Genomic DNA, 24,945 nt, shown 5'->3' on the forward strand with positions numbered 1-24,945 from the left:
TGCCTATCCCTTCCAAAAAGTTGATAGCCATCAACTGTAGCACTCCAGCTGTGTGAATCATCTCACCACATCTCTGTGATGAAAACTGTATCAGAGTTTTCCTGCTGCACAATGGCCTCCAGCTCCTCCTGTTTGTTGCCCATGTTGTGTGGGCACTGGTGTAGATAAACTTTAATTGGGCTAATGGTCCCATCACCTTTTTGGGCAAGAAGACCTAATTCCCACCTGACCACACTCAGACACCTCCATAGTTACCAGCCTATCACTAACCCTGGTATCTTTGATGGTTTGGTTCTAGAATTACACCATATCTTGATTGAGGTGTCCCTAAGATCCCATTAAGCCAATAACACACTGAAGGTAATGCAAGCACTGTGTGAAGCTGCAGATACCTGGCACAGATAAGCCACTCACTCTTGATTCTCTTCTGCTGTCTGGCACATATGTGTGCTCAGACAGATGCGTTGGGGACAACATTTCTGTTGGGGACCATCCAGTCTCTCAAGGGAGGGCAAAGAAGGACTTGATGACAGATTCAGTGCTGTCAAAATACTCTACAGGTATAAGAGAAAAAGCTTTACTCTTCAGACTGTTAATTATACATTAATATTGGTTAGGTTACAGCAAAGCAGACCTCCACTTATAGTGACAGAGTAACACCAAAGTTAATGAATTATCCTTAAAAAAAAGGGAATATTTCTGTCACAGATTTGTTCTGTATGTATATTTTATATATATATATATACATATATATATATTCATTCCAAGACAAATTATAGAGACAAAAGACTCTACTTCTACTTTTCTGAGACCTTTATTCCTCTTCTCCCTCTCCTTTTTTTGAAAGGTTTGAGTTACCCTGCATCCTATAGATTTTTGCCTGCTAAGTCTTAAAATGTGTACAGCTTCAGGAATGCCAACAGTTCTTGCTATTAAGACTGACACAGCAATAAAGTAGCACGGGCTGCTATTATAGGTTAATAGAGAATATTTGACCAGAACAGTCATATTCTTTACACAGTCATAATCTTTACACATAGGCAGAAAAAAATTATTATCCCAGCCTCTCAGCAACATGTTCCACAGCAAGACTAGTTATCTGAAAGCTTAATCTTGAAATCAGATAACCTAAAGGTAATTAAATTGTAGAAGAGCTTACTGGTAGAAAAACAATACTGACCCGCAATTTCAGTACTTGAGCTCTTAACAAATTTTAATCCACCTTCTGAGGAAAATACTTGGGCCATATTGGCAAAGGATCAAACCAAACTGTATGAATGACCCTTCCAATTTTCAAAGGTGTGAATCTGGTCATGCCAATTTCACTGATGCTGCTTTAGATGCACAGAATTAAAAGTCATGGCAGGATTCAATGTGCCATCTTACACAGTGTGAAGTATTACTGTGAGACCTCCGATGCTGGATTAACAATAGCTCAGAGATACCATTTACTGCATGCAGAACCAATGAAAACAACAACAAATGGGAGGAAAAAGCAACTTAAGTAATAGCAGAGACCTGCTCCTTACACTGTTCAAATACTATAAAATACAAATGAGAATGAGACACACTTGTAACGCTTCCATATTTTTAGTAGTTTTTATTGCTCATTTAAGATATCTTCAAGGTGTTTATTTTTAAACATCCATTTGTAAAATAGTGCCTTAAGCCCACGTGTTCAGGGCAGTAACAGCTCATTGCTCCACTTCCTGCACTGTGCCCATTAAAGAATTCAGGAACTCTATAGCTTCCTCTATTGCTTGCCTTGGCTTTAAACAGCACCACAGCACAAAAATAAAACTAGCTCACTAAATAATACAAGAGCTATTGATAATTTATTTCCTAAATAATGCCTTTTTGGGGCTAGAGACAACACTGAAAGTATTCAAATTAGAAACTTCAGACTGAAAGTCAAAGTTCATCTTCCTCTTACGTTAAGAGTAAAGAGAAGAGCAGAACTGAACAGAACAGAAAAGAACCCAGCAGAGAAGCTGAATCAAAGTGGAAGCACTGCAGTGCTCAGCTACCAACATTTCACATATAGTTCAGCATAGACTGAAGTACATGAAGGTTTAAAAAAAAACAACAACCAAACACAAACCTGCCATGTTACAAAATCAAATAATCAAATACAAAGCTGAGCCCACACCTGCAGCATTTGGGTAACCAAATAATGCTATTAGTTTATATACATTAAACAATTTATGTTTTTTAAATTTTCAAAACCAAATAAGTAAACATTCACCACTGAATTTTATGAAGACAAGCTACTAAAATGTTCTGAAACCTCAGATATCAAAGGTATTAATATAACAAAATTTAAATACAAAAAGACCTTGTACTTTACTATCAGGCAATAAACTGTATTTCATGAAAGTATAGTATGAGGGATGAGAATCATCGTGCCAGCTTTACTGCCAAGTGAAGTTGTGATCATTAAGCAGAATTTTATTCATTTGCATTACAGATTCAGGAAGGGATATGGAAAACAAACAGCCAAAAGTTCTTCCTAAGGATTAAACCAGATATATCCAAAATATAATTTTAAAGGTAAAATTCTCCTGGGTTAGCATATCCATAATATGATACTAAACTACCCATGCTGCTGCCACTGATTTTAAAAACAAAGAAAAAACCTTAGTCTAGAATAGGTATTATCTACACAAATATCACATTATCCACTAGGCTTGCAGAGGTCAATACTAATCTCTACTTCCCCTAACGCAAAATAAATAAATAGAAACTTCCCCTTTTGAGAAGTGACAGTGACAAAACTCTGCTAAGAATGTCAGAAAAGCATCAAGTTCCTCTATCACATTCTCCACATGAAACATTTTTTTTTTTGATAGAGGACAGCAGTTCAAAGTTTCTACGAGTTAAAACACTACTGTTATACACTGATGTTTCATTTACTAATGCAGCACGACAGCCTATAAATAATAAAAAAAAAAATAAATCATTGCTTGCAGGTAACAGTAGTTCTTATAAGTTGACTCCTTCAAGTGTGTTAAAAAAAACCCAAACACACAGCTTTCCAAAGCAAAGCTGTTATCTCAACAGTATGTCCAAAGTATTTTTTCCCTATATATTAATCAGTCCAATAAAACAAAAAATATCTTTCTATAATTATGGCTTCTGATTAAAGCATTACATTTTTCACATCAAAGATACTGTTACCAAATTTTTTCATTCTTCTCAATGTGTTTCAATAGGACAGGTGCTGCAACACCCTTCATTTCATCCTCTTTCTTTAAAGTAATTTTCAAATGTTTTTTTAATGAGAAGGAAAGAAGCAGTTCATAGCCATAACAGAGGCAGACTCAACAAAAGGCTGTGATTTTAAGTGTCTGCATTCTCTTTCTAATATTGTCACTAAGAGCCTTTTTCAAACAGGTCACTTTCCTCCTCTCCAAACTGAAGATGGATCATGCCTTATGTTACTGGCAAAGCATGCTTTTCAAAAACTTGAAAAAGAAGGCAGCATGTTGCAGGTAACTGGATTGAGAATAAACAACTTATGAGTGAGTTTTTAGAGTACTACCTAAATCCATATGATGATTGAAGAGAGTTTCTACAAAAGAACTGAACAGAGTCTAAATCCATCATCTCAGATAGGTGTTGACTGCCATCCATTGCCAAGGGGGGGAAACAAGGAGAACAAATACCTTAAACATGGCCGTGAGAGTATTAATGCCACAGAAAGCTAACTCTACTTATGAAGAAAATGGAAATTCCACAGCAATTTCCGTGACGAGTTCTAAGAAAACCTGAGAAAAAGCCTGGATTTACAGATGACAGGTTTTGTTCTCGCACGTGCACGGCTGAGCAGTGGATCAAGACTGAAATCTACCTGCCACTTGAAAATCATATTAAAAGCAAGTAGAAAATAAAGAGCAAGAGAAGAAATTACAGTACATCACCAGATATCAGCATGCAAATCCCACGCTGGTGAAGTTTCCACCTTAGAAAAATTGTGTGTTTTCAATTAAAGTCTACCCCATCAACACATTTAATCAATAAAATTTAATAAATAAAACTGTTAAAAGTTGGGAAGTGCTTGGATCTCCAGCTGCCTGAGGTTCATTTTAAGTATTCAGATATAAAATAAAGCCAGTAGCAGTGATGTCTTCACAAGCTTACAGACATGCAACATCAGATGGCCTCCCAATATTAAAACCAAAACTGCATATTTGCTATCATTACTATTCAAGATGTCTAATATTAGTTAAAAAAAATTTTACTGCTTTCACAAACCCCAGAAGCAGGCAAGCAACAGCCACCAAGACATATGACAGAAGTTTTTTGCTGGTGACAAACTCAAACAGGTTATTAAGCAATTTTTATTTATACACTAAATTTTGATCAGATCACTCAATTCCATACTACCAAAACACCAAGTAAAGCTTGGTACTGTTACCCAGTATTTTCACTGATAATCATTAAGTCATTTGCTTCTCAACACAACATAGGACAGTGTGCCATTCAAACTTAGGAGGTTTCACCATTGGCAATAAAAAAAAATCCAGTTCCTATATTTTGCAAGAAAAGATTCCTATTGGAGAACCATGCAGATGTCAGAAGAAAGCCTATCTTGTAAATTGCACTGATGAACAAAAAAACCACTCTTTAGAATTACTATGATTAATCTTTCTGCACCCGGATTTTTCTTTCAGACCCTGAAGCTTAAAACCTGATGGAATTGTTTTCCATACATTCATGCTTCATCTATCCATGTTCTGACATGAGCTTTAAAAATATATTCCCTCAAGCATGACAGAGGACTACTTCTGCTATAAACCTTAGAACCACAAAAGGTCTCCAAAGGGATCTTGAACAAAGAACTGGAAATCATGCCCCTAACCACAAAATACTGCTGAAAAACATAGGGTGGTAAAATAACCTAGCCCTAGCAATTCTTCCTTTTAAAAAAGGAGGGACACAACAGCATTAGAAAATCCACAGTTTTTATGACTGTTCAAAATGACACAAGCTCAGAAGATCCTAAAGTCTCACAAAACTAATTTGTTTAAAGGAATTACATAAAGTTCTGCCTCTGAAACTACAGGACAGAGCTTGAAAATGTGTTGCAGAAGTCTTGCAACTCAGAGGCAGAATCAAAGCAATGTTAAGAAATTCAAACCCCTCCTGATACTTCGAGCATAACATATTCAGATTAACAAAACTGGAGGCGTTCATGTATGAAGCTTATTTACCATGTGAGGAGACTGGGGGAGAACAACTTCTCTGGAAAGTTTACAAACATGATGTTTTATAAGCATTCAAGAAGAAAAACCAAAAGCAAGCCTGCAAACATCTGCAGTTTGTAAAATACTGTCAAGAAAGAACAGTTTTCAGCTATTCCTTCCTCTCTATATTCATCTCACCTTGCTACCCATTTATGACTAGCTGACAAATTTGTATTTTAAGCTCACCAAAGCACACGTCTATTTCTTCTCTTTTCTGTTTGTTGCAGAGACTTCAAAACATCTACGTTCACATCAATTTATTATCCTCTATCTAATCAGATCAAACTGCATGCTAGAACCTGCAGTGGCACTGACTGCATACAGCTTTTGAACACGTCTTCCTCCTGCGTGAAGATGATAGGTAAACAAAAAAAAAAAAAAAAAAAAAAAAACCACCACCAAAAAAAGCACCACTGCCACGCAAAATGTCCAGCCATTTTTCTAATCCCTACCCATGCCTGGTTGTCTCCACTTTAACATTAGAAAGCAATTTCTGCATACAGTGAAGAAAAAGATGGAATAAACATACGACAGGACATGTCCTGGATTGCAAACAACCTGCTTTCTGTTTTTTCCATCAGTATTTAAACAGTGTATGCTTTAGACCAGAGAAATCTAAACATTTACATCCTTACATCCCTGTTGGGCAATTTTTTCACCACCCTACAATATTAACATGCACCTAGCAACCACAGCATACAAGACCACAAGGAAACCACTTTGAAAAGCATTCATCTAAAGATGCTCCTGTGTCTTCCCTCCACCACAAACACAGTGGTGGCTATCTTAAGTCACTTCCTTCCTCTCAAGAAATTAATTCACTGAAGTCCCAAAATACTCAAGAAGCAGCCACTTGTTCAGCATGTAGTGCAGCTTTGGTGCCAAGTTTAGGCACAGGCTGCTGACAGGCTGGCCAGACAGGTCCCTAGAAGCACAAAACACCTCCCTGGACCAGAGCAGGCATGGTGCCCTTACACCATTGGAGGGTAGGTGACAGTATTCAGCCAACTTTTAGGCAAACACTGCTAAATATTCCATCACAATGCTACAAAAGTGATACACTTCTTTTTTCCAGTTGTATGAACTTTTAATTTATGGCGCTGGCAAAGAATTAAGTCTGCCTACTCCAGTTGCTACAAGTGAATTCAAAAGACAGAGGTACTGTTCAGACAGCTGGTGTCCATCCCAACTCAAGGGGAACACACTGGGAAGCTGGAACCCTGAAGGCAGTGAAGTGGTACCCAGAAGGAGGCTGAGAGAAGACTGACATTCACAGCAAGCAAGAGCCATGCAAGCTGTGACTGCAGGCCCAGATAACATTTTACTTCCCAATGAAGCCAGGTAGAGAGATTTTGGAAAGGTGATTTGGTAAAGTGCTGCTTACTTTTTTGGGGCGAGTTGTTCTTTGGGTTTAGTTTTCTGTATTGCTTTAGGGCTTTTTGTGTTTTGTTGGGTTTGCTGTTTTTTCTTCAGCTCTCCTACTGACACAGAGCAACTTTCACAAGTAATTCAAGGCCATTTAGGTATTTTTAATTAATTTTTAACAAGACTATCCAACAAATGAGTATTTATAACAAAGCTTCCTGTTGTTACCTGAAGTAATGCAAATCTCTTGACCCTTGTATTTTCAGCCTCGGTAAAGGTCGCATGCATTGCTTGATTCACATAATTTACAGAATTAAACAACCTTCTTGCTTGAGAATGCATCTCTAGTATCCACCATATATGAATAGCTGCTTTTTTTTCAGAGTTTAAAACTTGGAGGCTAGTTTGCTTTTAAAGATTTAAATCACTTAATACATGAGACAATGCCAGGCATTTTTAAACACACACCCCAAACTTCACCAAGTAGATGACATTCCCCGATCCTTCCTATTTCAGCTTTTGTATTCCTGGCTGGCAGGTAGAACATTTATCTACTTTCCACAAAGCAATCTTAGCATGCTGTGGCAACCGATTACAGAGGAATGCAGGCAGCAAGCCAGCATTGCTGGTTTATACTGAAAACAGGAGGAAAAAAAAAAAATGAAAAAGAAAAAACAAAAAGGAGAGCTTTGCTTGCAGTGCTGAGACCAGGCATCTCTCTTCCCGTTTCCCCACTTTTAGGTGCTTTTGCACGGCAGCAGTATTGAATTATGCCTCCCACTAGGCAAATTCCTCAAAACTTGAAGTAGAAAGGCTGGGAGAGGCTATGAGGGAGTTGACTGCAGCACCTTATCAGGGTAGAGCTATGATCACAGAACAGCTGGACAGAGAAATAGGAGAGAAGCCAGAAACCTAAATGCTTTCTTTCATAATCCTGCAAGACCAGAAGTATATTCTGAAGGAAAGGTGTCAAAATAAGGACTACTTGAAAACACAATACTGCGTTTCTGGTTTTGCTTAAGACTACTCAATTGATCAAAGCAACTATACAACAAGTCAATGACAAAAAAAAAAGCCCACTTCCTTGTAAAGAACTGATTGTCATGAGAGCTTTCAATCAGAAATTAATTTGAAATCCATTTTTCAAACAGTGTTGTCAAGCTAATTTTACCTCAGTAACTGAATAAAGACTAACAACTTGATTTTAAAAGCTATTAGCTAGGCCATTATATAGATTTCTAATATTTAAGCTTATGCTGTGATCAGTAACAAAGGTAATAACCCCTATTCTAGATTGCCTACCCTAAATTACACCTCTATAAAAAAATACTCAGCTTAGTTTATTTAATCTTAATTGCTTTCCTAGTGCAAAATGTACCTTGTCATAACCAGGTAAGTGGTCTGCTTGCTCACAAGAGCCTGCTGAATGGGACATCAATATTTACACATGCTGAATGCACTCAACCCTCACCTGATCTTTGGAACTGAAGTACAAATTCTGACCTATGTCATATACATTTTCCTACTATTAATAAAACCTAGATTTCCACCTAAGCAAATCTGACCCTTGCAGATTCTCCATATAATGGGAATAAATGTCAAATCCAGGAAAAATTTCACCAAAATTGATAAGCAAGGTATCTCACCTTCAACCGGGGTAAAATCATGATGTAGTGTACAGTCCCTCTTTTGGAGCAATATGACTAGAACAGCAATTCTTTCAAAGTACAGACCATTCACAAGACTAAACAGAATTAAGTGGTAAGAGGAGCTTTCTTGGGGACTGAAAGCAATGACAGGCTGACTGCCCAACCTGAGCCAGCAAACACAAAGCAGCCAAAGAGATACAGAGCAGCACACTTGAAGGGGGAGTCTAAGAGAACTTCATAGCAGAGCTCTGGCTGGGAAGCAGTTTTAAAACCTTCACAAAGAATCACAAAGAGAATGCCTCCTGGTTTATTTTTTATAAAGGGCTCCCTTGTCCAGGAATTTCAAAGCATTGTATCATATAATGTTTAAATAAAAAAAAAAAAAAAAGTAAAAACTGCTATGATTAATCAATTCAATCTCTGAAATGCATAGGGGCTCAAGTAGAATAAGCAGAAGGTTATTCAAGAAGAATAACCAGACATGAAAACAAGTACTGGATGAATAAAAGCACAATGGGATGGACTGAAACAAAGCAAAAGTAATAAGAGTATGAGAGCAATGCAGAGAGTGGAGGAGGAAGAAATTAGATAAGACAGTGCAGGGAATTATCTGGCGTCTTTAAAACAATGAATAAAGTTTGTTCCTGAGAAACTAGATCAGAGCTACGAAAAAAAGAATAAAAAATTTATGGGTGATGTTCCCATTTTTACAAATTCCTATGAGCACCATTAATCTAAAAGAAACAAACAAACAAAAGGTTTAGACAGCCAGTTACTGTGAAATACAAGATTGGGGTTTGCGGTGGGTTTTTTTGTTAGGGTTTGAGGGGGGGGGGGGTTTGTTTGCATTTTTTAAATGCCCTTTGAAGTTCCAGCATCTTATGTGTACTTCCTTTCATAAATATTAGATAGTATGATTCCATGCTGAGCCTGAAATGTTTCCTTGACAGCACTGCTTTTTAGTCCTAGTCAATCTCAAACAATGTTATCTGCACAGCTGGGTAAGGGGTTGGATGCATCTCATTCAACTCTCTGGCATTCTCCTGCTGCTGAATTGTCATCTTCTCCAGCATTACTCAAACATACAGTTTACAGACAGCTGGCTAACGGTGACCACATATTCACCTTTTGTGCCAGACACACACTACTACACTCATATACAGAACATCTTGTTTTCCAGACAGATAAAGGTTTGACTTGCTGAGGTATAAAAATATTTTGCCAGCATTCACTTTTATTGCTTCCAGACCAGCACCTCAGCTCTGCCCTTACCATCCCCAGAAAGAGAAGGAAACAAAAACCTCAAAAGAACAAAAATGACAGCTCTATCCAGAAGCATTATTACCACCATTGCCACAGACCTTGTTAATTTTGTCAACCCCAAGCTTCCAAACGTATTTCAGCATAAAACAGTTTATCAAAACTATCTTCTCCCTGCCTCAAGGGAACTTCATGCTCAATTACCAATATTAAGCTGTTAAGGAAAAAACTGTGATTATTGTCAAAGATATAGTATATTAAACTAGTATGCTGTAGTGTACTAAGCTTGTAAGAAAGAAATGCATAGATACACATGGACTACTATGTGCATTCTTACTTGAACAGGTTGAATCAGAGGAATCTTACTGTAATTTGCTCCACAAAAAAACTGTTATATATAACTTTTGATTAATTAATTAGATATTTGGAAGGCAAAGAGAGCAGGATATCAAAATAGCTTAGGTATAGTTATGAGGCTGTAGCATCTTTTCCTAAATTTATGAGTCCAGGTACTAGGGACTAGTTTTGTTCTAGTTCCCTCTTTGTCAACTTTATTGTTATCAGGTCTAAGGGAATTCAGCATCAAAATACAACTCTCAGTACAAACGCAGTAAAGAAAGGATTAAAAATGCTTATGAGCAAAGCAGTCATGTATCTTTTGGAATAATACTGAAAGCCAGAATAAAAGAAAATAAAAGGAAGAACAAATAAAAATTAATTTGGTTTATGACAGCCAAGACCTAACGTGAAGCATTCCTTAAGAGAAACAAACAATCTGCCTCTTTTTCTAGGTAAAACATACCTTTTTCAAAATTTCCAAATCCAGGTTTCACGTTGCTACTTTCCTCTAGCTCCAGCCATGCAAAACTCCAAAACTGGACCCCTAACTAGGCTCTAAACCCAAGTGTGATAGTGAGCATCAGCTGGTGCCCCACTACCCCCTGTAGCAAGTGGCTCCAGGACCCCAAACCCTGCTACAGGACACCCCTGGCCTTGCTACAGCTCCTAAAATGTGCATGCTGCTGCTGCAACCCAGCACAGGGGCTGAAGCAACTCATTAACCATGGGACCATAATCCCCCACCTAGGCATGAGAAGCAGGCTCAGGAACAACGCCCAAAGAAGGTGTTTCCAGAGCACCTGGAAGGTGTGCTGAAGCAGGAGGTTCACAGTCTCCTTGTTGATAACAAACCCTGCGGGAATCCCATGTGCTGCCTCCCTGGAGAAGATAGACTCATTGCCAGTAGCAGGCATTTCAACCACCAGCTCTTTCATTTTAGGGCTAGGCCACTTGAGGATCTCTTCAGCCTTTCCTCTCTGCCCTGTCAACAGCAGCTGTCACCCACATCATTATATTTGTAAATGTCCAAACAATGGTTAATTATACATCTAATCTAGCTATCAGTACAGAAGTGACAGCACACCAGTGCCTGAAGTGGTGCTATCTGTTTGAACATGGTCTGTGATGGCTGCAATTATGCTAAGGATTCAGGGAAGAGTAAGAAAGATTTACATAGAACATTCTCTACTCTCGAAGGCAAGCACAATGAAAACTCCTCGCTCCCAATTTCAAGAACAGGTCCTAAAGTGGCTAGGTGCAACAGGGAAAAAAAAAAAAAAAGGTACTGTTGATCTAAATGTGAAGAAAAAGAATTATATCAAACAATAAAAGAAAAAAAAATCAGCAACAACACAGGAGGTCGTAACTTTTTTTTTAACTGAAGAAAAATGCTGACTTTGCAACTATTTATTCCCTGATAAAATGCTTTTACCAGCTAAGACAACTGCCATAGTCTCCCCTTTACAAAAACAAACCAAGAGAGCCGGAGTAACAGCCAAATTTTAGGTAAAGGGGAAGGATTCACTATAAAACAAGCTTCTAAACTATATATGTAAGCATCTCTGATTGCAAAGCTAAGGTTTAAAACAGTATCCAAAAGTTGCTAAATAAACTCAACCCATATCATAACTAAGCCAAGTAGTCCCCACGCTTAATTCTACATGCCAGTCAGGTTAGCACAAGAAGTTTTAAATACTTAAATATATTTTCCCATGAAGTAACTTATGGGTCTTAATTATCTCCAGTAAAAGACACTAAAGTTCCATTCTGAACATCAGGCCTAAGTTTTTAGGGTTTTTTCCTGCATTTTACACATTTAGACATTTCCTGTTTTACATACACGGACATCACCACACTAACATAGAATTTAGGGTTTTTTCCCAAGCCACTACACAGCAGAATTTCCTCAGCACAAAAGAGTACATCAACTTTTGAATTATTTCTATAATGAACTGTCAGCAAAAAACAGACTTACTGCAGGAAGCTCAACCACTAGTGGACATTTCAGGAAAAAAAACCAAAAAAACCCCAAAGCAACCAAACCGGGATTTATCTCAAAATGTTTAGAAATACATATATCTCCACTACTGATAAGTCTGTCTTAACATGTTCAATTTGCTCTGAAAAAACATATCAATATATGTATATATATATACATACATATAATGTGTCTATATATGTACACTCAGAGAGCCATATAATCTTCCTCATTCAGGCATTCAACATTTACATATAACCAACAATAAAGAAAAGAAAAAGACATTTGGCACTAGATGTCAAATGCTTTCTGAATCTATTTGAAATTAGGGGCAGGGTGTACATCAAGCAAAATTCTATAGGAGGCAACGTGACGGACAGTTCTTTCCTCATTTTAGACTCTGCTCTCACATAAATAAAAATAAGTATCAGTAATACAGCTTTTCCTTGCATACAGAACAACAGCATCAACTGCCTTACAAATATAACTGAGTGGTGCTAAAGTTTTCCACAAGTGGATAAGCTTATTTCCCACATTTATTTTCAGCAGTAAAAATCTATTATTTTAACAAGATTGTTATTTTCAGTAAGCTATCACCAGTATTTTAGAATAATGTGACTACATATGGCCTAGATCACAGAATCATAGAAAAATCTAGGCTGGAAGGGACCTCTGGAGATCATGTTGTCTAACTGCTCTTGAAAGCAGGGCTTAAAAATAGGTTTTTCAAGGTCCCATCAGGTCAAACAACTGAGTATTTCTAGCAAGGAAGTCTCCACCACTTCTTTAGGCAACTTATTCCAGAGTTTAATGGCTCTTAACGTTAAGATTTTTCTTCCCTTATATCAGATATCTAATTAAACATTAACCAACACACAAACAAAACACAAACTCCCTCTAAATAAAAGAATGAATAAACAGGTAGATTAGTACACTAACAATTTCATCCTCAAATGTCTATACACCAACCTAATGTATCACATCATCCAATTATATATTCTTAGTGTGGAGACTGAAATCTCTGTACTGCAGAAATTTTCCAACACTAGACAACTGTCATGTCTGAACACCAGCAATACAGCAGGAACCAACAGGCATTACAAGTTAATGTCTGCAGAATACTTATTTAAAAGTAACTACAGTTTATGATGCAAGTAACTGTTCAAGTTATTTATTTATTATTGAATAACTTGGCAATGTATCAGCAAACCCTTTTGGTGGCTACCTCTGGCACCCTTCACTGTCCTGCTGAGTCGGACAGGCATGCCAGGTGCCTCTGATCCTCTTCATCCTGCACTGTCATCCCTTAGGATCATGGGCTGCCACTTCTCAAATCTGATCTCTTCCTCTCTTCTGCTCCCAGACCCCAAGCCTTTGGAGTCCTCCATATGCTTCCTTACCACCATAACCTTCTCATGTCTTTCCCAGCCATTTATCAGAGGATGCAGAGTGAGGCAACAAAGGTAACAGCTGAAGCCAAGTCAAGCACCTGCTCACTCATTACCCTGTGGGCAAAACAATATACGTGCCTGCTCAGTCTCACACTTGCCTTACCCTTAGTGCAGACACTAACATTTTCATATAGTTTACAGCTTAATGTCTGTAAGACATTTGACTTTATTTTATAAAATGTGTTGAAACTAACCAACAGCCTTGGACATTACTGGAGCAGGGATGGACAACCAGTATGCTCTTCAGACAGCAAACTACACTCAGGAATTGAACGTTCATTTGATCCAATGTTGTTCCAAGTCACCCAACAGGGCATCAAGGTTTAAAGTACTTAAGAAATGGAAATTTTCACCTTGCTTACTTGTCACACATCAACTGTCATAAGGGATCCCAATGGATGGAAAGGAAGGATGCTAATAAAGCCTGGCTCTTCACACTGTCTGACCTTATCTGCTGGTGAAAGACACACTTGCCGATCACTTTGAAGCTGCCATCTAATCAATCCAGTAAAACAAGCTTTTTTTATTACCCGTGTTAAGAGTTCAACTTTGCCTTGTAGCATACAGCAAATGTTTGTAAAGCCAGTTTTTCTCCTTACTGCCAAAAAGAAAACCAAATGAGCTCCAATGAATGATTCAAGGTTCTAACCAAGAAAGGCCATTAAACAATTCTGTTCACCCAGCAGCTGAGGACCAAAGAAATACACAAGACTGACCCGGTGCTGTGTTCATTCACACAATGGAGGCAACACAGAGGGGAACACACTCTTCAAAGCTTCAGCAGCGTTGGCCTATAATTTACTTTAGTAGAGAAAGCTGTAAGGATGAGCATGTTATCTTGGGCTTAGTAGTAATTTTACTTAATTAACTAGTGAAGGGGATGAAACCAAGTTTGTCCTTTAGGTTACTGTGTTTTGTTTACAAATGTTTGGGGGATAAGAGGGAAAAGCAAGGTATAAAAGGACTACTTTTGCCTTTGGTAAATGAGGTGATAAAAAGCTACAACCTTGGGCACTTGGCAGACAAAGCAACATGCAGATTTATTTTCTTCATACCAGCTTAACATAGCCTGTATTCGTCTTTGGCTGCTTGCTTTGACACCCAAAAGAGAAATTTAAAACCAGCTCTCTTATACTGGGGATGATTTACTTCCTGGGTAATTAGAAAAAAACCAGACACAGATGACCCTGGCATAAACATGACACTACTCCCAGTCCCTCAAACATAGCACACTCTGGTTAACAAGTAACAGAGTTTGTAACTGATAATAGTAACAAAATCTCTTGCTTTTCCCAGTACCGGATGACAAAGCTAACTTTAGACCCTCCGTACATCATAGCCCAGAGGCTCACTTGTCAAGACCACAGCAGCTCAATTCATTAATTAATCTCAGCAGATGCTATTAGAAAAGCATGTTATTCACCAAAACACCTTACAAAAAAGGGTCAGAGTCCTCTTTCACAATGTAAAGAGTATGGGTAACGCATTATGAGTAAGCTTGGTTTCCTATATAAAAAGATCACAACTCTTCTAAGATAATTTCCCTCCAAGATGAGGTTTATTTGAAGAAACATTATTTATATCATCTTTTCAGAGCCAGGAATATAGCGCAAACAGCAAGTTATTCTAGCAATAAATTATCTTTATTACTGGGTCTATTATCTATTTCTAGCTTCCCATTCCACTGAATCATACTGTTTGATTACCACAAAAACCCTTGATTGCTCACAAGTCAGATATATCTCTTTAGAAACCAGCTACCACTAACTCAGGATCTGAAGTCAATATACTCAGCTCAATATCAATTAGCACTTAATAAAACAGGGTTTACCAATTTACCACAGTTTTTAAACAATTCTATACTTGCATAGCTCTGTTCATACTGATAAAGAGAAATTACTAATTGTACATTACAGGACAGACCTAAGTGTAATACTTCCATCACATCAAGATGCAAGAATTTCACAATTAATAAAAGACAAGCAAAATAAAAGAAACATCCTCCAATGAGAGAGGCAGGAATGTGTTCCAGCAGCTAGGCCACAGTGAAAACCTGGTGGAGGGCTTCCAGCAGTTTTGCTCTACACTCAAGTAACAAAACAAGTAATACTTCAAAAGAGACAGCAAGCTTCTTCCTAGTGAAACACTTGGATAGAAAAGAAAAAACAGAGTCTACCATGTTTACTTAAGGAGCTCAAATTTAAGTATATCAATTCACCTTCATGTTGTGTAATATATTGGTCGGGGCCTAAATCTCTAAGGAAATGCAAAAAAAGTAATTAAAGCACTTTATTTATGCTTGAGCATTTACCAAACCTGTGAACCTTGTGTCAAAAGGGTAATATCACAACACAAATCACTCCCTTACACATTAACAGTTTCACTACAAGTTGTCAAAGGTCATAGACCAAATACAACTGCATATTTGTAAATAGCCATGAGGGAGGTGGGAGGGGAGTGTTGTCCTGGTGAACTATCATATAATAATATTCCAGAAAAGGACACGCAATTAGTAAGTTCTCTGTTACTATTACACTGGCAGAGAGGTGTTTGTTTCACGCTTTGAACACTATGTCCCAAGCCTATGCACTCAGCTGCAACAAAAGCATGATGCTCCCTATTCATTCCAGGGAGATACAGCCTGATAACACAGAGTGCCCTGGCTAGAAGCATTCTGCTCTTACTCAATTAAGTGCTCCTTAATTGAATAGTAACAGCATGCTCACCTGCTCCACCAGTTACTTGCTACCTTTGGTCAATGCAATACGTATCAGGACAAAATGAATGAAAACTTCAAGTACCTATCTGAAAAACAATAAACTCGTATCTACTCTGAAAAGGCATAAGACAAAACACAACCTTTCCCATTAAACACTGAATCACTTCCTAGTTACCAAAAACCCACTGTGTTCCCCTTAACCTTGGAGCCTTATCAGCTCCCAGGTGCTAAACCACCAGCTTCCTCCAGATAGGCATCTTTTCTCCAGGTGTGCATTTTCATTATGAATAGGAAATATACATAACCGAGCTGGAGAATCCACCGGATTTAATGAATGGAAAGCTACAGTTAAGACAGCTGCTTTACTACAAGAATATTGCTGGGGTGTTCTGAAATCTGTCAGGATTTTTGGTCTCTTGCCACAGCAGTAGTGCACCCTGGCTGGCGCAGTCCCGCAGGCTCTCCCCTCAGCTTATGAAACTTTCTGGCAGCTGCTTCAAAGAATAACTGTGTTGCTTAAGTCAAACAAATCTGAAAGCAAGAAGAATCAGTTGCTGAAGTTTTTGAGGTTTGGGGTTTTTTTAATAAAACCCCTCCACTATATCTGCAAATATTAAAAAATCCATACATGGGTACAGTCTTATTAAAAGCTACTGTTAATTTAATCTACATGAAGTACAGTATCACCAGTATTTTCCCAGATCAAGAGTTTCCTGGTATCTACAAACCTGATTTTTTTCAATGACACCTCAAACTGCTTATTTATTTTGGGAAGGAATCAGTCCTTTCCATTACTCCAATTGTTCCCAACAACCATAAACTGTAATAAAAAAGGAATTATATCACTGGCTTTCAACATTGCAACAGTCATTAAATACTGGAAACCCTGATGAGCAACCTAAGCTTTTTAAAAATTATTTTATTAAATACATGTACAATTTAAGTTCAAGAAGGTATTCAAGCTCACATGTAACTAAATTCTTAGCAATGTGTTAATTTGTCATGCAAAACAAAGTATATTTACAGGAACATGCTTTGAAGGGAAAAAACTTTGTGATCCTTAAAGCAGTAGGATCTCTCTGCAAAAAGATTGTCAAAAGACATGACATCTTTTCAATTTAACCCCAAATAGAATAGCACAAAAGGTGATTTTGAGAGTGGCTTATGCACTACTCAAACTGAAGTTCGATAACAATTTTTTCCTCAAATTAAAATTGTGACACTATTTTTACAAAACATCTGAGAAAGCTGTAGTTGAAGGTGGAAATGGGCAGAACAGACAGAAATTACAATCAGGCTTAAGAAGTATTCAAGTTAACAGAAGGATGGTTCTAATAAACACTTGCACCAAATCCCAAATGGAGAGAACCAAGATTTAAAATTGAGTTGGACATACACAGGGATGGAAATCTTAATCAAACAAGAGTAGTCTAAAGAGTGTGATGTGAAAGAGCAAACTATCAGAGTTCAATAACTCCTTAAAGCCCTTTGGTAATTAACAACACCCATTGACACACTAGACCCAAAAATAAGTAGCCAGGGACATGACAGAAATTCAAATTATGTTATAACTATGGAGTTAATCCAGACAGTAGGTCAGGATTGTTAGCCACAATTTTTAAAAAGAGTTTCCAACATGCTTTAATAACTTTTTGCTGATACACATATGGCTAGATGTACAAAAACTAGACACTACCATCTTATAAACAGCACTGCAAACAACTAATGAGTTTGTGCTCATACTATAGTAAATATGGACTAACACTTTTTGAAATAACAATAAGAAGATAAGGCAGGATGTACTTTAGTGTGTGCTAGCTGATCTGAACTCACCCCAAGAACAACCTGCTTTACCTACAGGCAGATACTTTTAATGTATTACTTAGAGCATGAGCAACACATTTAAGAAGTTACTCTCTTCCAGAAAAAACACGAGCACTGAAGCAATCATAGCAGTCAACCAATTCTTGCACATGCTTAACTTCGGGTACACGTTCAAGTTTGCCTACAACAAAAAGCTGTAAGAATGAGAAAAAAAGATTTCTAAAATTATGGAAAATATACTTATAGAGAGGGAGAAATAAAAGCCAACTGAACATACAAGAAGTACTTGCTATAAAAATACTATGTTTTAAAAGAAACCACCAAAACTCAGGGAAAGAGCAGAGACCAGACCTCTACATATTCAGGGCCAATTCCTGAGAAATGGCCCACGTTGAACAACAAGATCCATACTCACACAACCGTAGGCAAAACAACACAACAACAACACCACAGTAAAGCAGCCCACGCGTATGCAAGGCAGAGCTCAGGCTCACAGCTTTGATTCATAAAACTGCGTCATGCCACAGAGTGTAACTGTATCCCATCACTTGCTGGGGAAATAGCCATGGTTACTCATCACAGTTTGGCCTTATGAGCCACTTGCTTTCCATAACGCTGCACACACCAGATTGAAATCTGTCTGGGGGTGGAGGGAGAGGACAGCGGGAAATCAGCGAACAAGATGTCAAGTTGTAACTCCTTTGGTACTTTGAAGTACAAACAAAACAGTGTTTGACTTTTACTGAAATACTTCACTGTTGATTTCAGTTGCTTACAAATGCTCTTTTTACCAAGTTGTGGGGTTTTTCTGTTTTTTGGGGTTTTTTAAAGTCCTGTTTAGGTTTTTTAAAAAATCTGGTTAATAGTGTAAATAATAAAAGACTTACACAGAAAATAAGATTTATTTTTTTTTTCCTTACCATACAAAAAATGAAAAGAAAGCTTTACTTTGTGCATGTTGTTTTACTTGGTATTTAAAACAGCACTGAGGCATCCAGCCTTGCTTAGTACTACTGGTATCTGTCAAAATCACTAACTGCTTCCAAGCCAACTGCATTTTGCCAGCTACAAATGTTGAAACAGTTTATGATTTCACATAAATTTTACCATTTCTTCTCTTTCAGAAAAGAAAAAAGTAAAGCATTCTTTAGCATTGTCCACCTTAACATTTCAGAAATAAAACCTTTTAGCTTGTTTGAAAGGTTACCCAAACTTAAAAGAGTAAGTAATTAGTTTCATATTACATTACAATAGAAGAACAGAGTCAGAATCACTTTCTGTACACCTACTTTTCTTTTTCTTGCAGAGGCATTAAAAATATATTGATCTTGTTTTCACTTTGAAAGATGAAAAACCTATTGAACTCCCTGTAAAACTTTACTGCTCACTATAAGATGAATGCATAGGTTTCAAGTAAGGACTGGCTTTTGCTCTCATTTTTTATGAATTTCTATGGGCAAAATTGCTAAATCTTAAGTGACAAAGTTCTAAAAATAAAAACAAGAGATGCCTATGACTGGTAGGTTACTATCTTAATATTGCACAGTATTGATTAAGAATAATTACCTCACCAGCTTCACAGTGCACAGGCCGCTAGGCTGAACTAGAAAGAAAGGAGCTGGTGGTTGATAAAGATGACAGAAAATAGGTGGCTATGACAAAGGTTACTACATCACCTCTTGAAACATACTGAATTGGTCAAAACAAGCATGCATGTGACATTTTACTTTGGCTGCATTTCTACTTTGTGATGCAAGGAAAAATATTTGTTTCACTTTTGGCAAAGAACACCTTTCAAAAAGCCCCAGATTCCTTCTGCTAGGAAAGGGATTACAATCATTTAGCTTGAAGAGCTCCTCTCAATTCCAGATTCTGGAAAACAGTCTCCTCAGCAGAGCTTTCAGTCATACTTCAAAGTACATGCTCTTTCTCCAGCATATGTGACTTTAGGTGCTTGTATGAAACCTAAACTTGCCAAGAGAGGGAACTGATGAAATTACAGCCAATGTGGCAGATTAGCATATACTTGTACCATGTGCAAGCTTCGCTGCTTCTTGTGATTTCCATTTGGTCTGTAAAACTGCCTTACTCATCTACTGTTCTCTACTCTCTCAAGAGAGATTTGCAGAAGTTTAATAGAGGGAACCTAGTCACAGAAATCAATCAGACTGGCCCAGTCCTAATGATCTTCATTTGAAACAGGCAATTCAGATACCACGTTGGCTTCAGACTAAGGGGCCTACAGCCTGCAGAGATCCACCACTGCATCAGTTGCTTATGCAGTGATATGCTTTCCTGTTAAACCAACAGTGAGGATTCTTGGGGAGAAGACCTATATTTACTAAAAGGAGGTGTTGTTCTTGGATGAAGACACGTGCCGAGATGAGATGGCAAGGCTATGTGAAAAGAGAAGGCCTTCAAACCATGGAAGTATGCCAGCCAAAGCTGGAGAAACTCTAAGAATGGTGAAAAGGCAGATACATTTCTGCTGTAGCCTTTCCAACTCTTTTTCTGGAAACTAGTTTAAAAATACCTCACATCTTATTGATGAGTGCCAGATGGAGAATCTGTATTCCAAATGTATGCCCAGAGCCCAGATTTTGCTTGGACTTGTCCAACTTGCAAGCCAAGAGCACATGGGACCCACCAGATGAGCAAGAGTACAGCAATGCACTGAGCACCTGTAAGGTTTTGAAATTTCACTGGAATCTTATGGGGCCAGCAGACAGGAAACCTTTGCTGTCATAACTAATGTGCAATGTTTAGAAATCTAAAACATAAAATCTAGCACACAGGCATGATCAGACTTCAGCATCAGGGTGATTTCAGCACAGCTTAAGTGACTAAATTATGTAAGGAAGCATCAGCGTATTCCTTAAGGAAAAGGCTCTTCAAAATTTTAAATGCGATTTGCCAAGAGGTGGAAAAATTTAAACAAACAAAAAAAGCACCATAAAACAAGCTATTGGAGAATGTTTTCTATATTATCTGATTTCCTAGAATTTCATGAAGTATTTTCTGTGCAGGATATGAAAGGAAGAAATAAATAGAAATACGAAGTCCTAAACAAGGCACATGACTGAGTTTCATATTACAATGCTAATAACAGAAATAAGAACTCAGTAGGTGCTGATATGAAGGCAATGCTATCTTAGGGTATGGGGAGATCAGAATAAACTATCTTAAGGTAAGTCAGGATGGTACTTGGAACAAAACTCTCACTGCACTCCAGCTGCCTCTATCCCCACAATTCACCTCTATAAACACCCTGACATAAGACTAACTTCCATCCCATTAAATTCACACTTGTTACAAAGTAACATCATGTATCTTCTGATTTTTAGGCCTTGATAACAAGAAAGCACTATAGATCATGAAAAGCACCCAACCCCAAAACAAAACTGCAGGCAGTGTTTTTGGCAGATACTGACACCTCCACGTAGCCTGGACTAAGTTGCCTAAACCCTGCCTTACCTGTGAGCCTAAGAGACAATCCCAGTTGAGGATTACCTGCTGACTGATTTGGGCAGCCTCCTACTCAAGTGAGAGCTGCCCCATGTTCTCAACCAATGCTTCCAATGCTCCCACTAGGGACTGAAGTTTCAGAGCTATGGATTCTTAGCACAAGTCAAGACACTTGCAAGCTGGATGAGCTACTGCTCATCAAAGCTGTGTCAAATCCCCCTCATTCATTAAATTCATGCACTTAATACCACAGAACAAAATATAAACTGCACTGATGCATACAGGGGAGCCAGAAGGCAAGAGAAACTAATACTACAAAGTAAGACTAGCTAATACAGAGAATAATTTAAATACATAGCTTTTTGTTTTGGGAAAACAACTGAAAAATGTTGTTCTCTTGCTTTTCCAATTAACTGAGTGCCTCTGACAGCAACCAGTTCCCAGTTTCATGGTCATAAAGCTTCTGAAATTGTTTCTCATTAAAAAAAAAAAAAAAAAAAGAAAAAAAGAAAAAAAATTACAAGGCTCCTTAAAGAAAAGATTTAAAATGCAAAACCTACCTTATATAAATGCATATGGTTGTTGATAATGGTCCTGATCACCACTGTTTAGTTTACTTTTAACAGCTTGATTTGTCATGAACAAACAGTACTATGTATAGATGCCAGCGTGACAAATATAGTCAACACATTGACAAAATAGAAGAACTACTCACTGTACCTGCATTTAGTCCAGCTTGGAAAATTTCACAGTCATCACTTCTGTACACAACACATTCAGTGTTGTGCCTCAGTGAGGTTATTCTTTTAGTGTCTATGTAAAGCTATCATTCACTCATCAGTACAAAAAGTAGGTGACAGCTTAGAAATGTATGGACAACTGTCTCTAACACTGACTATAAAAAAACCCCACCCAAGATATTTACAAATTAGTTGCTACTTTAAACCGCTGGAGTGGATGAAAACAAGATTTATCATGTGACAATTCATGAACATATGCAAGAAGGTGATGTTGCTATAACATTAACTTTTTCATTACCATCTCCTGCATTAAGCATACTACAACAGTAATACAAATGGATAAATTAAGAAGCAATTATGGACATTTCTGAATATAAATTAATGCTATTAAATTAAAAAGTTCATTTCACTAAAGTCTTAGTTTGTATTAAAATTTTTTTGGAGGCATCAGGGGAAAAAGTTAAGTATGGCACAGTACATGTCACTGTTTTATTACCCAAAATTTCTGTTCTGAAATCATAAACTGACTATCCCATTCTTAGAATGTGCAAAAAAGATGATAATGGACACATAAGAACCACTTATTAAATCAGAGATTAAGTGCTAAGAGTTTTTCCAGGAATATACTGCCAGCAATGTAAGAGTGCTTAATAGAACAAGATTAACCTTATCAACACAAATTGGTTCTTCTAATGAGCTATTCTGGTGAGTGTACTTGGAAATATGTGGAATATGATTTTTTTTTTTTTTTATGAAGTAAAAACAAAGATGTATTAGACACTTGTCACTAACCCATCAAGACATTTTTGCCACCAGACAGTGCCAGAGAATGTCAGCACCGTAAATTTCGTACTTGTATTTCATTAGCAAGCTTTTCCAGATATGGCAATTAGGCAAAACTTTCTTCCTCCCCCTCCATTACAGTTTGTTAATGGTTTTCTTTACAACCAAAGCTGCCCAGGTAACAGGGACAATTTGTTTCTTCTACAGATGACTTTAAATAAAGAAGTGAAAGTGCAATTCCCCTCCAAAGCTAAGTATTCTACACACCTAAAGTAACTTTTTAGAAAAAATTATTCTATGCAATCCTGTGCAAAAATACTGCACTTCAGTAAAACAAATATTTCCACCAAAAATACAGTTTTGTATTATCAAAGTATCAGTACCACTACTTAATATTATCAAAGCACTAATTTGTTCTGGTTTCTATTACACTGGTAATAGAGTAGGAGCAATTTGTATGACAAGCTGTACAGCCACGACAAAAGCAAGCATCCTAGCAGGGAAAATTAAATAAAATAACAAAATACCCAGTAACCCTGTGTCTCTGAAAGACAGGAATGAGCAACAGACAAGGAGGCTAACTAATTACTTCAGATAATGTCAATAAAGAGAGGAAACGAGAAATGTTGCGAGGTGAACGGGAATTTTACATTAAAATAAATATCTTTTACTGCCGTTGCTTGCGTTTCACAACGCTAATAAGGTAACTTGTTTTCACACTGCATATATACATATGTTAGGTATATTATACGGATATATCATGCGTTGGAGATCTCCGCATCTCCACATTCTTAGTCGGCACCCAAAATGCTGAAAGTGGAGAGCCGACAGCCTCCCAGGTGACTATTAGCTCCGGCTTTTAAGATTCGATTCCTCGGCAGACCCGTGCCGAGCAGTCTCCCGTCCGTCGGCCCCTCCGTCTGTCCGTGCGGGCAGGGGCGCTCGGCCCCCGCAGCGCTCCCTCTCCCCAGCCCGCCTCAGGCATTCGGTGCTGGGACGGGCTCGAAAAAAGTCTGAGGCGAGATGCTCCGCCAACAATTTGGGGAAAGAAAAGGTGGGATAAGTGAAGGAGCCAAACACGCTCTCTAATCAGCCAGCGAGGGCAGGAGCGAGCGGGGACGCAACGGGACCTTCCCCCGTTCCCTCCCCCGGGACCCGACGGCGCCCACCTGCCCAGCCGCACCGCCCTCACACCCCGCTGAAAAACCAATGTGCGGAGAAGAAAACGCAACGAAGGGACCCCGCGGGGCAGCGCCGCTCCCCAGGGCACCCGGAGACGCCCGCTCCCCACCGGCACGGCACGGCATGGCACGGCGGGCCACAGTCTGCCGGTCAGCCCGGCAGCACCGCTCACCTTCCCGCCGGCTTCTCCCCTCCAGCCCCCCCAGGCGCCGGGAGCAGCCTTCGCCCCCGCCCTCCCGCGGGGCCAGCGGCCAGCCCGGCACCGGCGCAGAGCCAGCTGCCCGTCAGGGCACTCCGCCGGCCGCCCGAAGAAGAGGCGCGGGGGCGGTCCCGGGGGCACCACCGCTCCCGCCTCCCGAAGGAGCCCCCGGCGGCGCCAACTTTTGCCCTCCGCCCGGCTTCCGCGCCCCGCGCCGCTCCCGCCGCCCCGCCCGGTACCTGCCGCGCCGCCGCCGCCGCCCCGCTCCCTCAGGGGGGGCGCGGAAAACCGTTACGGCCGTTACGGCCGCCGCCACCGGGCGGACCGAGGCGAGCAGGTGCTGACCGCAGGACCACTGAGCCAACCCCGCTCCCGCCGCCGCCGGCTCCTGCGCCTGGGCTGGGCGGGCGGGGCGGTGAACGGAGGGGAGGGGAGGGGCGGCGGGGAGCTCGCCCGGCCGCCCGCGGCCGCCCTCTAGCGGAGCGACCGGCCGGGCCCAGCTGCAACCCCGCTCCCCGCTTCGGCTCCACTCGGATCCTTTCGGCACTTTCCGCTACTCCAGCAACGGGGAACGGGCGAGGCGGGGCAGGGGAATGGGAGCGGAGACGCCCGGGGGGGCCGCGCAGGCGCCACGGTGGGGGCTGCTGCGGCGGTACCTGTGGCCCCACGGCGGGGCGCCCATGGCGGCTCCAATGGACCCGCTACCTGCCGGGTTCCTGTCCCAGCGGGAGGGAGAGCTCTGCTC

At 39.4% G+C, this 24,945-nt stretch overlaps 1 protein-coding gene across 6 annotated transcripts in view; it reads right to left on the bottom strand.

Moving 5' to 3' along the window:
• PTPN3 (protein tyrosine phosphatase non-receptor type 3) overlaps positions 1 to 24,945 on the bottom strand; it is a 175,030-nt gene that overhangs the window by 110,379 nt on the left and 39,706 nt on the right. For 2 of the 6 annotated variants that reach the window (XM_071736825.1, XM_071736822.1), the window contains exon 1: positions 24,440 to 24,620. The exons of 3 other annotated variants lie outside the window; for them this stretch is intronic. The gene's annotated coding sequence lies outside the window, so the exon portion shown is untranslated. Of the gene's footprint in view, positions 1 to 10,322; positions 10,342 to 24,439; positions 24,621 to 24,945 lie in introns of those variants that run through there. One more of the 6 variants, XM_071736824.1, reaches the window with a different exon arrangement.

Source organism: Heliangelus exortis, chromosome 2 (genome assembly GCF_036169615.1).
Source record: "Heliangelus exortis chromosome 2, bHelExo1.hap1, whole genome shotgun sequence".
Taxonomy (NCBI): domain Eukaryota; kingdom Metazoa; phylum Chordata; class Aves; order Apodiformes; family Trochilidae; genus Heliangelus; species Heliangelus exortis.